Source organism: Eubalaena glacialis, chromosome 3 (genome assembly GCF_028564815.1).
Source record: "Eubalaena glacialis isolate mEubGla1 chromosome 3, mEubGla1.1.hap2.+ XY, whole genome shotgun sequence".
Taxonomy (NCBI): domain Eukaryota; kingdom Metazoa; phylum Chordata; class Mammalia; order Artiodactyla; family Balaenidae; genus Eubalaena; species Eubalaena glacialis.
Window position 1 is genome coordinate 170585062 of NC_083718.1, and position 17481 is coordinate 170602542.

The 17481-nt window shown below is 37.9% G+C and overlaps 1 pseudogene; it reads right to left on the reverse strand.

Moving 5' to 3' along the window:
- Positions 1-8691: 8691 nt before the first annotated feature.
- On the reverse strand, positions 8692-9420 carry LOC133088794 (large ribosomal subunit protein uL30-like; annotated as a pseudogene).
- Positions 9421-17481: the final 8061 nt, after the last annotated feature.

Sequence of the window (17481 nt, forward strand, 5' to 3'; positions counted from 1 at the left end):
TTAAGGAATACTTAACGACTCCTAGGTGAAATATATTCTCCTTTTAACTCAAGACTTTTGCCTTTCACATTCAGGTCTTTATTCCATTTTGAGCCTACCTTTGTATATCATGTTTACTGTGAGTCAGTTTTCCCAACTCCACATACAAAATAAACCACCCCTTCCACATTGATTGTGGTACCACCTTTCTTGTATATTAAGTTCTCATATCTACCTGGATTTTATTTCATTGGTCTGTTTGTTCTTGAACAAAAATGTGTTCTTGAACAATGCTACAACATATTTCATTCCTATGGTTTTGTAGTGTATTTTAGTATCTGATAAGGTTAGTCTCCCTTCTTCACAAAGCCTTTTCAAGGTGGAACTTTACTTGTAGATCTTTAATCTAGAATTATTTTTGAGATTGCAATTAATTTGTAGACTATTGGGGAGAGTTGACATCTATATAATTTTGAGTTATTCCACCTAAAACATGTCTCTTCAGTCTTTTTTCTTTCCTTACAACATTGGCTAGACCTCCAGTAATATGGTAAACAATAGTGGTGATTGGGCATCCTGGTCTTGTTCCTAGTCTAAAAGGAACACACTAAGAAGCCTCAATTAAATGTAATATTTGCTGTAAATTTTTGGTATAAAATCTTTACCAAGTTGAGGTTGCTGAGTTTAAAAAGTATTGTAATAATAAGGTGAACTTTATAAAGTGCCTTTTTTCCAACATCAATTGAAATAATCTTGTGTCTTTTTTTTTTGAAATCTTGTGTCTTTCATGATTAATCTATTAATATAAAATTACATCAATAGGGCTTCCCTGGTGGTGCAGTGGTTAAGAATCCACCTGCCAATGCAGGGGACACGGGTTCGAGCCCTGGTCTGGGAAGATCCCACATGCCGCGGAGCAACTAAGCCCGTGCACCACAACTACTGAGACTGGGCTCTGGAGCCCATGAGCCACAACTACTAAGCCTGCGTGCCACAACTACTGAAGCCCACGTGCCTAGAGCCTGTGCTCTGCAACAAGAGAAGCCACCGCAATGAGAAACCCTCGCACCACAACGAAGAGTAGCCCCCCGCTCACCGCAACTAGAGAAAAGCCCTCGCGCAGCAATGAAGACCCAACGCAGCCAAAAATAAATAAATAAAATTTTAAAAAATTACATCAATAGATTTAAAAAATATTGACCCATGCTTTTTTCTGTGGGGTTAATCCTACTTGACCAAGATGTTTTGTTTTATTTTTTTTGGCTGTGTTGCACGGCTTACGGTATCTTAGTTGCCTGACCAGGGATTGAACCTGGGCCTTCGGCAGTGAAAGCACGGAGTCCTAACCACTGGACCACCAGTGAATTCCCAAGATGTATTATTTTTTATTATAATTATAGGCAACCTTTATTGAACACTATGTGACAAGCACAGTTCTAGCTACTTAATTTTTTTTTGAATTTAATCCTCATGACAACCCTTTGAGGTAGGCATATTATACCCATTTGTCAGATGGGGAAACTGAAGCACAAGGAAGTTAAACGATTTGCTGACGTTCACTCAGGAAGGGGTGGAACAAGGGGTGTAGCAGGCAGCCTGGCTCCAGAGTCCACACTCTTAATTGCTACACTATAGTGTCTAATTTTTATTTGCTTAACTAATATTTTATTTACATATTTGTGTTTCCATTTATAAGTGAAAATAGTTTGTACTTTTTTTTTTTTTTTTCGTTTTTTTTTTTTTTTAAAGATTTTATTGATTGATTGATTGACTGATTGCTATGTTGGGTCTTCGTTTCTGCGCTAGGGCTTTCTCTAGTTGCGGCAAGCGGGGGCCACTCTTCATCGCGGTGCGCGGGCCTCTCACTATCGTGGCCTCTCTTGTTGCGGAGCACAGGCTCCAGACGCGCAGGCTCAGTAATTGTGGCTCACGGGCCCAGCTGCTCTGCGGCATGTGGGATCTTCCCAGACCAGGGCTCAAACCCATGTCCCCTGCATTAGCAGGCAGATTCTCAACCACTGCGCCACCAGGGAAGCCCTAGTTTGTACTTTTGAGACATGATTCACATACCGTGAAATTCACCCTTTTAAAGTATGCATTTCGGTGGGTTTTAGTAGTCACAAGGTTTTGCAACCATCACTATACTGTTTAATTCCAGATTTCTATCACCCCAAAGAGAAACCTTGAACCCATGAAGAGTTACTCCCATTCTCCCTTTCTCCAGCCCCTGGCAACTACTTGTCTAGTTTCTGTCTCTATGGATTTGCCTAGTCAATGTTTCATATAAATGGAATCATACAATATATGGCTTTCTGTGGCTTCTCTTATTTAGCATAATGTTTTCAAGGTCATCCACATTGTATCAGAACTTCATTCATTTTTATGGTTGAATCATATTCCATTGTATGGATAAACCTAAACCACATTTTGTTTATTCATTCATCAAATGAACACCTATTACCACTTTGTGGCTATTAACAGTATCGCTGTGAACATTTGAGTATGATTTTTTGTGCGAACATATGTTTTCAATTCTTTTCAGTATATACCTTGGAGTGGAATTGAAGGTCATATGGCATGCTATGTTTAATTTTGAGAAACTTACCTTAATCCAAGTTTGGAATCAAGGTTAAACATGTGCTTCCACTTCTTACTAAAATGGCAAAATGGCATGAGCTGCTGCTTCTTCCCCCAAGTCAACCCCTGAAGAGACTCTAGCTGAAACAGATGCAGAAGATAAGGAACCAAAAGAAAAGGGAGAAACCCTGGAAAGACTTTTTTTTCTTTTATTGAAGTATAGTTGATGTACAATATTATGTAAGTTACAGGTGTACAATATAGTGACTCACAATGTTTAAAGTTTATATTCCATTGGTGGCTATTATAAAATATTAGCTATAGTCCCTGTGTTGTACAATATATCCTTGTAGTTTATTCATATATAATCCTTTGTACCTCTTAATCCTACCCCTATCTTGCCCTTCCCACTTCCCTCTGCCACTCGTAACCACTAGTGTGTTCTCTATATCTATGAGCATGTTTCTTTATTGTTATACGCACTAGTTTGTTGTATTTTTTAGATTCCACATATAAGTGATATAATACAGTATTTGTCTTTCTCTGTCTGACTTATGTCACTTACCATAATACCCTCTAAGTCCATCCATGTTGTTGCAAATGGCAAAATTTCATTTTTTTAATGGCTGAGTAGTATTCCATTGTATATATAAACCACATCTTTTTTTAATCCACTGATCTGTTGATGGACAGTTAGGTTGCTTCTATACCTTGGCAATTGTAAATAATGCTGCTACGAACATTGGGGTGCATGTATCTTTTCAAATTAGTGTTTTCGTTGTTTTCAGATATATACCCCAGAGTGGAGTTGCTGGGTCATATGGTAGTTCTATTTTTAGTTCTTTGAGAAGCGTCCATACTGTTCTCCACAGTGGCTGCACCAATTTACATTCCCGCCAACAGCGTAGGAGGGTTCCCTTTTCTCCACATTCTTGCCAGCATTTGGTATTTGTGTTCTTTTTGATGACATTCTAACAGGTGTGAGGTGACGTCTCATTGTGGTTTTGATTTGCATTTTTCTTTTTTAAAAAATATTCATTTATTTATTTATTTGGCTGTGCCAATGATCTTAGTTGCTGCATGTGGAATCTTTAGTTGCAACGTGCGGGATCTAATTCCCTGACCAGGGATCGAATCCAGGCCCCCTGCATTGGGAGCACAGAGTCTTGGTCACTGGACTGCCAGGGAAGTCCCTGAATTTTTCTGATAATTAACGATGTTGAGCATGTTTTCACATGGCATGTATATGTCCTCCTTGGAAGAATGTCTATTCAGGTCTTCTGCCCATTTTAAAATTGGGTTGTTTGTTTTTTTGATGCTGAGTTGTATGAGCTGTTTATATATATTGGATATTACCCCCTTATTGGTCATATAATTTGCATATATTTTCTCCCATTCAGTAGGTTGTGGAAAGACTATTTTTAATTGGTGTGCATACATACAAGCATGTGTGTATAGCCTGAGACAGAGGGTAGCCGGTAGGGCTACGAAAGGATAAATTAGTAAAAAGCAGTTTAAATTCTGCTTTTGTTTCCCCTCCACCATCACTTTGGTTCAGTTTTCCCCTGGCCACTCGTTGCAGAAATCTGGGGTCATGGCCCAGACCTGTGGGGTTAGGATCACAGTGATCAAATCAAGATAGTGGGAAACAGGACGTCACTGGTGGTGCAGTGGTTAAGAATCCGCCTGCCAATGCAGAGAACACGGGTTCGAGCCCTGGTCTGGGAAGATCCCACATGCCGCGGAGCAACTAAGCCGGTGCGCCACAACTACTGAGCCTGCGCTCTAGAGCTCACGATCCACAACTCCTGAAGCCCTTGCACCTAGAGCCTGTGCTCTGCAACAAGAGAAGCCACCACAATGAGACACCCGAGTACTGCAGTGAAGAGTAGCCCCCGCTCACTGCAACTAGAGAAAGCCTGCACGCAGCAATGAAGACCCAACGCAGCCAAAAATAAATAAATAAATAAATAAATAAATAAATAAATAAATAAATAAATAAAAGAATCTGCCTGTCAGTGCAGGGGACAAGGGTTTGATCCCTGGTCTGGGAACTAGATCCCATATGCTGCAAGTAAGAGTTTGCATGCCACAACTAAGGAGCCAGCGAGCTGCAACTAAGGAGCCCTCACAACCAAATAAATAAATATTAAAAAAAAATGTTCTTGGAGAGAATTCGAGAAACAAATCCAGGAGATACTGTAAGAAGTAAGGTTAACCAAGGTCTATAGAAAGGTTTGCAGGTTTGCTGCAGTCTTTTTTTTTTTTTTTTTTTGGTTGCGTTGGGTCTTCATTGCTGAGCGTGGGCCTTCTCCAGTTGTGGCCAGCGGGGGCTACTCTTCCTTGCGGTGTGAAGGCTTCTCATCGCGGTGGCTTCTCTCGTTGCGGAGCACGGGCTCTAGGCTCGTGGGCTTCAGTAGTTGCAGCACGCAGGCTCAGTAGTTGTGGCTTGCGGGCTCTAGAGCACAGGCTCAGTAGTTGTGGCACATGGGCTCAGTTGCTCCACGGCATGTGGGATCTTCCTGGACCAGGGCTCGAACCCGTGTCCCTTGCATTGGCAGGCGGATTCTTAACCACTGAGCCACCAGGGAAGTCCTTGCTGTAGTCTTAAAACAACAAAACAAAAACAAAAACTGAATACCTTCCTCTCCCCCAAAAAGGAAAAAATATTTTCATAATGGCGAACTATTAAAATTTTGGACAATATCATCATGATGGGTGAAGAGACACAAAGGAACATGAAAGCATGCTAAAGTTCTCATCTTAGAGGAACAATATAAATATCAGGTTTAAATTCAAAGAGGTTTAATTTGGAGGTCAAATTAAATAAAAGAGAAGGTAGAAATGTCTAAATATATTAATAATTGCAGTAAGCAAAAAGGGACAAAACTCACCAGGTAAAAGTCAGGGTTTGTCAGATTGGATTAAAAAAGCAAAATTCATGAGGCCATGGAAGAGAAAAAAAAGACCTTTCAGGTAAATTTTAACCAAAAGTAATCTTGTAAAGATATATTTATGTCAGAAGAAAAATAAACTTTAAGACAAAGAGCATCATTGGGGATAAAGAGGATCACTATATAATTCAGTTCACAAATAACATATAAAAATTTTAAACATGTGTGCCCCTAAGAAGATGGCATAAACCTACACAAAGTCAGCATTAATAGACTATATGGAGAAATTGCTAAATTCACCATCATATGGGAGGATTTCAATACATCTTTCCCAATTAATGATAGGTCAAGAAGACAAAAATAAAAAATAAAAAAATCAGCAGAGTTCAAGAAGATTTGAACAATATGATTAACCAACTCTTCCTAACGGACATATGTAGAAAAATGCATTCAACTATTAGAGAATTTATATATTTTTCTCAAGTTCTTTGAACTTTTACAAAAACTATGTCCCAAGTGTTGGTGAGAATGTGGAGAAATATGAACTCTCAGACACTGCTGGTGGGAATGTAAAATGGTTCAGACACTTTGGAAAACAGTCTGCCAGTTCCTCAAACAAGGAACATAAACAGAGTTTCCATGTAACCAACCAATTTCACTCCTAGGTATACACCCAAGAGAAATGAAAACGTATGTCCACACAGAAACAGCCAAAAGGTGGAAACAACCCAAATACCCATTAATAGACAAATGGGTAAACAAAATATGGTATATCCATACAATGGAAGGACTTTATTTTGCCATAAAAGGAATAAAGTACTGATACATACTACATTTTGGATGAACCTTAAAAATATTTTGCTAAATGAAAGAAGCCAGTCACAAAAGACCATGTATGATATGATTCCAATCATATAAAAGTCCTGACTATGGAAATCTATAGAGAAGAAAGTAGACTCGTGGTTGCTTAGGACTGGGGATAAGGAAAATGGGGGGTCAGGAGGATGATAGCTAACGGTACAAGGTTCCTTTTGAGGTAATGAAAATGCTCTAAAATTGACTGTGATGATGGTTGCAGATATCAGTGAATACACTTAAAAGCACTGAATTGTACACTTTAAATGGGTGAATTGTATGTTATGTGAAATTTTTTTTGGTAGCTACATAGTATTTTATTTGATTGTTTCTAATTTTTTGCTATCACAAAAAAATGCTTCAGTGAGTAACTGTACCTATACCATTTTACATATGTGCAAATATTTCTGTAGAATAAAATGTTAGATTGGAATTGCTAATTCCAAGAATATCTTATGAATCTATTATTCTTATAGATGTTGTCCAATTATATTCCATTAGAGGTTGTGACAAGTTATAGCTCCATCAGTGATTTCTGAGAGTGCTGATTTTTTCACAGTTTAATCAACACAGTGTATTATCAAACTTTTGGTTTTTTATTCATCTGACAAGTATGGTATGTGAATTTTATCTCAATAGAGCTGTTAGCTAGCCATAAAGCAAGTCTCAACAGATTTAAATAAGTATCATAAAAACATAACACGGGGTTGGGTGGTGGTGATGTGATGAATTGGGAGATTGGGATTGGCATATTTACACTAATATGTATAAAATAGATAACTAAGAACCTGCTGTATAAAAAAATAAATAAATATTTATTTATTCAAAACAAAACAAAAAGCAGAGTTAACACAAGTGGGATTTTTTTTTTTTTTTTATAAATTTATTTATTTTATTTTTGGCTGTGTTGGGTCTTTGTTGCTGCGCGCGGGCTTTCTCTAGTTGTGGCGAGCAGGGGCTACTCTTCTTGGTGGTGCACGGGCTTCCCATTGCGGTGACTTCTCTTGTTGCCGAGCACAGGCTCTAGGCCCACGGGCTTCAGTAGTTGTGGCATGCAGATTTAATAGTTGTGGCTCACGGGCTCTAGAGCGCAGGCTCAGTAGTTGTGGTGCACGGGCTTAGTTGCTCCGTGGCATGCGGGATCTTCCCGGACCAGGGCTCGAACCCGTGTCCCCTGCATTGGCAGGCGGACTCTCAACCACTTCGCCACCAGGGAAGCCCCAAGTGGGATGTTTTATTAATATTATTTCCCCAATAAATATATTTTGTGGTCATTTATTTTAATTTACACAATATCTTAGATCCTGGACATTGGGTGGATATTAAGTATCATTTTATAAACTGCACATCTTACAGTATAAATCAGTCATAATATTTAGAACTTTAGTACATAACTTCAAAAATAAGAGAATAAACATTTCAAGAGGACACAAATTTGATGCAATGAGGTAAAAGTTATCAAGAAATAATATGTTGGGACTTCCCTTGTGGCGCAGTGGTTAAGAATCCGCCCGCCAATGCAGGGGACATGGGTTCGAGCCCTGGTCCGGGAGGATCCCACATGCCATGGAGCAACTAAGCCCGTGCGCCACAACTACTGAGCCTGCGCTCTAGAGCCCGCGAGCCACAACTACTGAAGCCCGCACGCCTAAAGCCTGTGCTCAGCAACAAGAGAAGCCACTGCAATGAGAAGCCCACGCACTGCAAGGAAGAGTAGCCCCCACTGGCTGCAACTAGAGAAAGCCCACGCGCAGCAACAAAGACCCAACGCAGCCAAAAATAAATAAATAAATTTATAAAAAAAAAAAAAGAAAGAAATAATATGCTACCTGTTCTTATTAATTTGGTTTAGTTGAAACTTCTTTTTGAAAAATTACAGCAAGGGTGATACACAATTAAAAAACATTAAAAAAAATAACACAACACTATTGTAAGAAGTTATTAGAAGATAATAAAAGTTAAATTAAAAAATTAAAGTTAAATAAAAGTTAAAACAAATATATTTAGAAATTTAAAAAGAAACAAATAAATCATGAGTCAAAGAAGAAATCACAGTGGAAAGAGAAAAATACATAGAACTAAGTTATTATAAAGATATTACATTTAACATTTGTAGGATGCAGAGAAAATAGAGTCTCAAGGGAAATGTATGGCTTTAAATGTTTGTATCAGAAAATAATAAAACATAAAATTAATGAACTAAATGTAAAAGAAAAAATTGAAAGAATAAACCTAGAAACATAGACATAAGGATATATTAACCAAAATAATTAATGGTAGAAATCAATGAAAAAGACCCAAAGTAAAAAAATTGTTTGTTTTTCAATTTGAAATCAGTCACTTTTTATTAACTGACTGGATTATAAAAATAATCATGGTAGACACCTTAGTTCATCCTTCTAATAAGCCTGTTCATCTGGTCTTCTCTGTTGCCAGCAACTCCACCTTCCAAAATGAGTGGTCTTTTTCTTCATTCTGCCTGTCAGAGAAGATAATTTGAAGGGCTGGAGGAAGTTGTTTGCTTCTTTGAAGTGTTTTCCAACAGTATAAATCTCATGAATCAGATTCTCCATTCAGATGATTCCAAATATACCAAGACATCAAGCAATCAATGTGTTAATATGTCAGGGCAATTCACTTCTTGTTGATTTTGCCATAACTCACATTTGTAGATCAATTCATTTACTGACTTCAGATTCTGGTACCCCCAGGCAATACATGGTTCCACAATCCTCACAGTGTTAACTGAAGCCTTGTTGAGCTCAAAGAAGGTGCTATTGAAGATCCGGCGAAGGCAAAGAACCTGCAACTCCTTGCAGACATTTGAGCTCATACCACTGATACTGATGACAAATGCCAATTTGGGTTTCTCAGGTAGAGAGAAGTTGCCAGCTTTTCCTGTCATCCTAGCCATTCAAATCTCAGTCTGTACATCTGCCTATATTCCTTGTGATAGTACTTAGCTTTTTTGTAAGGTAAGCTCCCTCCTTGCATTTCAAAGCATTTTTTGGGCAAACTTCTTTCTTAGATGCTTGATCAGCAGCTCTGTAAAATTCCTTCTCTTAAGGACTTCTGACACAGCAGGAAGATTTTTCTCCTTTTTTGCACCCTCCATGGTTCCAGATGGAAAAGAGGAAGAAAAAAATGTTTTTCTTTTTAAAAAGCTAACAGAGTAAACACATCTCTTGTGAGATTTAATGAAAATAGAAAGAAAAGCACAAATAAATATTATAAATAATAAAGGGGCTATAACTACAGAGAAAACTTAGATTTAAAAGGTATTAAGAGAAAACTGTTGTAAACTTATGCCAATAAATTTCAAAATTTATATGAAATGAACAACTTCCTGGCAAATATAACAATTAAAATTGACTCAAGAAAAACCCAAATGGCAAGTAATCTTATAATGATTAAAATTATACTCTTGAGAATTTATCCCAGAGAAATGAAAATTATGTTCACAAAACAAAACATCTGTACACAATTGTTTGTAGCAGTTTTGCTTGTAATAGCCAAAAACTGGAAACAAGCAAAATGTCCTTCAGTGGTTGAAGTCAATGGTTCAGCAATACCACTGAATACTAGTTAATTCAGCAATGAAAAAGAACATTGATACATGCAACAACATGGATAGAACCAAAGGGAATTATGCTGACTGAAAAAAGCCAACCTTGAATGGTTACATACTGTATGATTCCACTAATATAATACATATATTTTTAAAATTCTTCATTGAATCTATTTATTTATTTTTGGCTGCATGGGGTCTTAGTTGCGGCACGCAGGCTTCTCTCTAGTTCTGGTGTGTGGGTTTTCTCTTCTCTAGTTGTGGTGTGCAGGCTCCAGGGTGTGTGGGCTCTGTAGTTGTGGCGTGCAGGCTCTCAAGTTGAGGCGCGCGAGCTCAGTAGTTGCGGTGGGTGGGCTTAGTTGCCCCGCGGTGTGGGGATCTTAGTTCCCTGACCAGGGATCAAAACTGTGTCCCCTGAATTGTAAGGAGGATTCTTTACCACTGGACCACCAGGAAAGTCCCAATATAACATTCTTGAAATAACAAAATTACAGAGATGAAGAACAGATTAGTGGTAGCCAGCAGTTAGAAAAGGGGTGGGGGGAGGAGTGGTTATAGCTGTAAAGGGGGAGTAGAAGGATCTTTGTGGTGTTGAAATAGTTTTGTACCTTGATTGTGGTGGTGGTTACACCAGTCCACACATGGGATAAAATTGCATAAAAGTGTACACCCATACACCCAGAAATGAGTGCATGTAAAACTGGTGAAATCTGAATAAGCCATGAGGGTTGCTCTTCTGATTTTGATATTGTACTATAGTTATGCAAGATGTTACCATTAGGGAAAACTGGGTGTGAAGGGTAAAGAGGATCTTCCAGTACAGTTTTTTGCAACTTCCTGTGAATCTATCATTATTTCATAATGAAAGGTTTTTAAACATTGGAGCAGTAAACAACTTCCAGCAAAGAAAACACCAGGCCCTGATGGCTTTACAGGCAAATTCTGTCAACTTTCAAGCCACAGATTATTCTTATACACAGATCATCTTATACAACCTCTTCCAGAGCACAGAAAAAGAGGGAATACCCACCTCCTGCCAACTCGATGAGGCCAGTATAACCTGATACCAAATTCAGATAAAGTTAAAACAGGGAAAAGATATTACAAATCCATTTTATGTGAATATTGTGAATATAGGTGCAAAGATCCTAAACAAAATATTAGTGAATAATATCTGATAATGAATAAAAGAAACAAATACAATGACCAGGTTGGGGTCATCACAGTAATAATATATATGCATGTTAGAATATCTATAGATGTCATTTACTGTAATAACAGATTAAGGAGGAAAAAGAAACCCATATGAACATTTCAATAAATGCAGGAAAAGTATTTGACAAAATTGAACATAAATTAGAAATAGAATGGTAACCCGAAGAAAGCACCTATAAAAAACATACAATAAATGTTATCATAAATGTGGAAGCTTTAAAAGCATTCCCTTTAAAATTATAGACCTGATACGCATACCAACTATTGCTATTTCTACTCAACAATGTGATGGAGGCCCTAGCCAGTGCAATAAGAAAATAGTAAGAGATTCATGGCATAACTATTGTAAAGGAAGAGATAAAATTGCCATTATACTCATATGACATGATTATTTTCATTAAAAAACACAATAATCTCTAGACAATTTATTAGAGTAATAGAAGAATATTGCAAGGTAGTTGATTATAAGGTCTGTATACAAAATTGCCAATTGCTCTTCTATACACCAGTAACTTCATATGATGTAATTATAAAAAGAAAACATTAAAATAGCAACAGAACTATGACGCAGGAGTAAATCTAATAAGGTATAAAATCTTTAGATACAAAATTATCTAAAGGTATAAGAAAAAGTTATAGGGACTCTCCTGGTGGTACAGTGGTTAAGAATCAGCCTGCCAATGCAGGGGACATGGGTTCGAGCCCTGGTTGGGGAAGATCCCACATGCCACAGAGCAACTAAGCCTGTGCGCCACAACTACTGAGCCTGAGCTCTAGAGCCTGCGAGCCACAGCTATTGAGCCCGAGTGCCATAACTACTGAAACCTGCGTGCCTAGAGCCCATGCTTCACAACAGGAGAAACCACTGCAATGAGAAGCCCACACACCACAAGGTAGAGTAGCCCCCGCTCGCCGCAACTAGAGAAAGCCCATGCGCAGCAACGAAGACCCAACACAGCCAAAAATAAATAAAATAAATAAATTTTAAAAATAAATAAATAAAATTGTCAATATATACTTCCTTTCAATACTGTTTTTGCTCTGTCCCACAAATTTTGACACATAGTGTTTTCCTTATTATTTGTTTCTAAGTAATTTCCTTTATATTTTTAAAAAAACACAGTGGTTACTTAAAAATGTAATCTTATAGTGTCCAACTTATAGGATTTGTAGTTTTCAACAATAAAAAAGTTTTAACTTTTGCATCTTATGGTTGGAGAACATGGTCTATATGATATTGATTTTTTGGAATTTGTTGTGGCTTCCTTTATAGTATTATGCATGTTCTATTTTTAAACATGTACTATGTATGTTTAAAAAGTATGATTTTCTGTTCGTTGAGAATAGAATTCTACATATAGCCAGTAAGTTGAGCTTTTTGTGCTGTTCATATTTTTTTTTTTTTTTTTTTTTAGGCCACTTGGTGCTTGGCTTGTGGGATCTTAGCTCCCCGACAAGGGATGGAATCCCAGGCCCCCTGCAATGGAAGCGCAGAGTCCTAAACTCTGGACCACCAGGAAATTCCAAAATCTTTCAATATTTATTGGAATTACTCTTAAGACTTTTTTCCTGCTATATTATTTTGTATTTCCTATTTCCTGTGTAGTAAATAGGAATATATATATGTATATATATATATATATATATATTTGTACTTTGCATGATGAGGTTTTCTTCTGCTAGTTTGAAAGTTATAAATGCTATTTTATTTTTTGGGAATTGCCTTAACCTTAAAACTCATACTCATGTTTATTTAATTCCTATCAGTTTCTAAAATTTATCTATACCGACATCTCCTAACAAGTCAGTGCTTTTACATCTTTTTCATATGCCATTGGATTCCTCTGTGAGGTCATTTATGGACATATTGTCTAGAATTTTACTTCTGGGATTTTATTAATAAACTTTCTAATTATTTTTCTTTGGTATTAGCTTTTCTTTTTCTCTCTTTCTTTCTTCCTTTCCTTTTTTTTTTGTCAAAACTATACTTTGCTTCCTCCATTTCTCGCATGTATTGAATTTGCTTCAGTTTTGTTTTCATTGAGGCTTTCCCACTTCCCTGATTTGACCCCATGTCTCTGGAGGATGGGTGAAAAGACAGTCACCATCCTCTCAACCCTCACCTACATACCAGTTTTAATTTTCCTCAGGTTTTTCTTATTTACAATTCATAGTGCTTCTTGACTCTGTGGCTTTATTTTTTTCATTAGTTTTGGTAAATTAGCCCTTTCATGTCAAGTATTTCTTCTGCCCCACTCTTTCCTTCCTGTCCTTTCAGTTTTCCAGTGCCCTGTATGTTAAACAGTCTCATTCCCTCCTCTATAACTCTATCCTTTCTCTCTTTCCTACCCTTTTGCCTCTTTATGTTTCATTCTGGATATTTTCTTCCCACCTCTAAGTTTACTAATTCTCTCTTCAGTGGTGTTTAATCTGCTGTTAATCCCAATCCATTGGGTTGTTAATTTCTATTATATTTTTCTGTCATAGAATTGGCTTTTGTCTGTACTTTCCAGTTTTCTGTCAGAATTATCCATCTTCCATTTATCTTCTTGAACACAACAAACAATTTGATGACTTCAATATGAGGTTCTTTTGCGTGCTTTTTAATTGTCTTTCATTGCTGCTATTTTTTGTTCATGTTATCTTGTCTCCTAGTATGCATGATTATTTTTGTTTGTTCACTGAATATTATATTTGCATGTGTTCATAGAAATAATTTGAGGCCTAGATAATGATATCTTTAGAGAGGATTCACTTTGTTTCCTTTTCTTTTTTTCCTTTAAAGACTTTTTTAATGTGGACCACTTTTTTTTTTTTAAGTCTTTATTGAATTTGTTACAATATTGCTTCTGTTTTATGTTTTGGTGTTTTGGCCATGAGGCATGTGGGCTCTTAGCTCCACGACCAGGGATGGAACCTGCACCCCCTGCATTGAAAGCCGAAGTCTTAACCACTGGACCGCCAGGGAAGTCCCTCACTTTGTTTTCTGCCAGGTACTTGGGCACTGGCACTCTGGGATCACTTTAAGACAATTTCAGTGTTTGAGATGTTTTGAAGTTGAGTTTCAATCTTTGTAAGAGCTTGTCTACTCTATTCACCTTTGCTTTTAGGGTACAGTCTGTTGGGATCCCAATCCAAAGTGAGAGCTGTTTACTAGGTGCTTTCTCTCTTAGCAGGTTCTGGACTCCAATCTCTGTTCTGCTAAGTACCCAAGGCTGTTGTAAGCATCATTCTGTCTCTTAGCTACCTCTCAGGAAAACTACGTCTCAAGAAATGCCCCACGTGGAAAAGTAGTCCTATTTATGGGGCTTACATTCCTCAATCTCTCTCCTTTCCCAGATCCCGGCTCAGTAATTCTTCACTAACTTGTTAACTTTCCAATGATTTCAAGAGGAGATTTTCAGATTTTTCCAGTTTTCTAGTTTTCCTCAGTGGGAGAGTTGATCGGAATTACTTAGTCACCAATGCTGGAAGCCCAAACCCTCCCTCCCTCCACCGTTCCTATGGGAAAAGCACTCTCATAACCAAGATTTGCTAAAAAACAGAATGACAATGGAAATGTTAACAGTGTAACAATTACCCAAGTACCAAAACAAAGAATGGAAGTGCCACCCAAGGGAGAGTCTACAAATATACAAAAACACAAGTGTAACACAGTTGAAAAAGCAAATCAAATCAACACTGATAACAAAGCATCTTTCCAGAAAATTGGGGGTGTCCCAACTTTGCTTGAGAATGCTTTATATTCAGTTTACAAATACAATATTACAGTAACACTTACCACCCGATAGCAGTTGGATGTAAGAGAGAGTGAAAGTCTGTGGAATTGAACAGCATTTGTCCACTCCAGGATTTGTTCTCAGCTGTCAGCATGGCCAGTTTGCTGACTCACTGGTGAGCCTCAGACCATACCTGGAGAACCACTTCCACACCAAGGAAGAGGTAACATTTGAAATTCTTGAACAAAGGCATTCTTGAATGGCCTTCACTAAATGTTTCTGTCTGAGATCTCTCTTTGTCTGATTAGGTTACAATGGAATGGATTACTGATTAGATTAAAACACCCTTCCCAAATCCACCCTAATCCTCATCCCAGGTCAGTTTGATTAGATTCTTGGTTTTTGAAAACTCCCAAAGATTGATTACATTATCTGTTATGCATGGGTTTAATCAGTTGAATTGTGGAGATTTTCAAGATTTAGGGATGATTTCGACAACCTCCTGAACAGACAACTCTCAGCAAATAGCCTTAGATAACATGCTTGGATAAATACTAATCTGGTTCCATAACCTCCCAAGTCTCAGTTTTCTCATTTTTATCTTTTAAAAATTAATATTTATTTGTTTATTTTTATTTTGGCTGCACCGAGTCTTAGTTGTGGCGTTCGGGTTCTTTCATTGTGGCATTCGGGATCATTAGTTGTGACATGCGGAATCCTTTCAGCTGGGACATGTGAATTCTGAGTTGCGGCATGCATGTGGGATCTAGTTCCCTGATCAGGGATCGAACCCGAGCCCCCTGCACTGGGAGCGTGAAGGCTTAGCCACTGGACCACCAGGGAAGTCCCAGTTTTCTCATTTTTAAATGGGAATAATAATGTTGCTCATGTCATAGGTATTTGGGGAGTTTTAAATGAAATAATGTATGTAAAAGTCTTATAGTGCATGGCACACAGGTAAGCACTTGATAATAGGATGTCTCATGAGTTTGTTGCAGGTGATGTTCTGATAGAGTTATTTTTGGGGCCTGGCGGGGGTCTAAGGTTTTTTGAGAGCAATTCCTTAAGGGAAAGCAGGGATGGCTGGCTGGTATTCTGTTGGTCTTTGGATGGAGGAGAGGCCTGGATGGGGTGTGATACCACATGACTGTGGCTAAACTGATAATGGAATCTCTGACTGAGTAATGAAAGCTAAAGCTTAAAATTGAGCTAATCATGGATCTCAGAATGACATCATGGAGCACAGAGCCTGGTAAAGTTCTGGAAATTTTGTAATTTTCTCATGTCTGCTAAGTTTCCTCCTCTTATATGTTTTTCTAATATGGCTACTCAGCACATTCCACTGTCCTGGCCCCATGGGGCTAAATGCTTTATCTGCTTTATTTCATTTAGTGCTGTTATATTAACGTTATGTTCCGTGGGAGAAAACCGGAGGCTCAGAGAGGTAAGGAAGTAATTTCTGGTCTGGCTTAAGAGCTGGGATCTTTGAATACAACATATTACTTTTAGGACCATTGGATTTGAGAGTTATCACTCTAAATGGCTGTTGAATTCATTCATTTAACAAACACTTAATGAGCAATGACTCTGTGCCTTGCATTAAGCTGCTCTCTGGGGATTCAGAAATGAATACAAGACTACAACTACAATAAAACAGCTACATTTATTGAGTGCTAATTCTCTGTCAGGCACTTTATATATGTTAGTTTATTTAACCGTTGTAACAGTCCTGTGAGTATGTACCCTTATTTTGCAAATGAGGGTGCTGACACTCAGGAACTTGTCCAAGGTCACATAGCCTGGAAGTAGCAGATCTTTAACTTCCAAGTCTTATCTTCTTTTTCAGAAATAAAAATCTCACCCTTTTATCTTTTAAATAAAAAATAACATAAAAAAGTAATATCTCCTCAAACAATATAAACAATATGAGTGCTGATTTTCTCACAAAACTTGCCAAAACAGGGTGTTAATGATCATTTAAATTTTTGCCAGTGTATTTAATAGATGAAAATATTATATTTCAAAGTTGTATTTCTTTTTATTATTCACTTTTTCTCATTTTTATAGCTTTAGTGAGATATATTTCTTTTTAAAAATATTTATTTATTTTTGGCTGAGTTGGGTCTTTGTTGTTGCATGCGGACTTTCTCTAGTTGCAGCGAGAGGGGGCTACTCTTTGTTGCGTTGCGTGGGCTTCTCATTGCAGTGGCTTCTCTTGTTGCCACACACGGGCTCTAGGGCGTGTGGGCTTCAGTAGTTATGGCTCGCGGGCTCAGTAGTTGTGGCGCAGGGGCTTAGTTGCTCCGCGGCATGTGGGATCTTCCGGGACAAGGAGTCGAAACTGTGTCCCCTGCATTGGCAGGCGGATTCTTAACCACCAGGAAAGTCCAGATATATTTCAAATAATATAAACTTCACCATTTAAGGTGCACACAGTTCAGTGGTTTTTAGCATATTGTCAGAGTTGTGCAACCATCATTATAATCTAATTTAATTTATTTATTTGGCTGCGCTGGGTCCTCGTTCCCGCGTGCGGGATTTTCAATGGGGCATGCGAACTCCTAGTTTCGGCATGTGGGATCTAATTCCCTGACCAGGGATCGAAGCTGGGCCCCCTGCCTTGGGAGCAGGGAGTCTTAGCCACTGCGCCATCAGGGAACTCCCAGTTATCTAT